Here is a 1,088-nt window from a genome sequence, read left to right on the forward strand (position 1 = left end):
CACCATCTTCTCGAGGCTTGAAACTGATTGGGCTTGTGAATTGAAGCCTGCTCTCAACTCATTTCGTAGTCCATCAATGGTGCGATTCTGTTGCTCAATCGTGGAGTGAGTAACATTCTTGAAATTTTGGAATGCATCCTCCCATGGTTTGGGTTGAGAGTAGTTCTAGTTCTGATTGTATGGTCTGAATGGGGGCTGAGAGGCTTGAGGAACTTGAGGAATTTGTTGCATTGGTGGAGCTGGAGCTGCTGGTCCATTCTGTTGGAATCCTTGAGACCATAAAAAATTGGGGTGGTCTCTCCATCCAGGGTTATATGTGTTGGAGTATGGGTTGTAATTTGATGGCTTTCTCATTACACCTATGGCATTGGCTTGATCTGAGTATGAGTCCTGGTCATGTGGTTCTGTTGATTTAGCAGTCGATAACGATGCTATTTGTCGAGCAAGACCTTCAACCATCTCCTTGACTTCTTTGATTCCTGAAGTTGATTCGCCAATTTGAACCTCATTCACTCCTTTAATTCTTCTAGTAGTCCTAAGTGATCGACTCCGTTGTTGGGAATTATCTGCTTGTCGCTGGAAGAATTCCCAAATTTCTGATGCACTTTTTGACATTAGCTCTCCTCCACTTGTTGCCATTAGCCATTCTTGCACATTCGGCAATAATCCCTCCAAAAAGTATTGGCATTGGTGCCATTTCTCGTACCCATGATGTGGACACTTCAAGAGTAGCCCATTGAATCGCTCCCATGTTTCGAAAAATTGCTCGTCCTCTCTCTGGGTAAACTCCGAGATTTCCCTGCGAATAGCATTGGTTTTATGTACTGGGAAATATTTATTCAAAAATTTTGTAACCATTTGTTCCCATGATGCAATGCTATTAGCAGGCAATGTATTAAGCCATGAACGAGCCCTATCCTTTAAAGAAAATGGGAATAGTCTAAGTTTAACATCATCGTCTGAAAAATTTTCATATTTAAAAGTTTGACAAATGGCATGAAAATCGTTCAGATGATTATATGGATCCTCATTTTCTAGGCCATAAAATGTGGGGAGACAATTTAGCACACTAGGTTTTAGTTCAAAGC

The 1,088-nt window shown here is 41.3% G+C and overlaps 1 non-coding gene across 1 annotated transcript; it reads left to right on the forward strand.

The window, feature by feature from the left end:
* Window positions 1-703: 703 nt before the first annotated feature.
* Window positions 704-807, forward strand: LOC112101311. The gene has a single exon (XR_002907437.1). It is a non-coding gene; the product is annotated as a small nucleolar RNA R71 (small nucleolar RNA).
* The last annotated feature ends 281 nt before the right edge of the window (window positions 808-1,088 follow it).

Source organism: Citrus clementina, unplaced genomic scaffold (assembly GCF_000493195.1).
Source record: "Citrus clementina cultivar Clemenules unplaced genomic scaffold, Citrus_clementina_v1.0 scaffold_2, whole genome shotgun sequence".
NCBI lineage: Eukaryota > Viridiplantae > Streptophyta > Magnoliopsida > Sapindales > Rutaceae > Citrus > Citrus x clementina.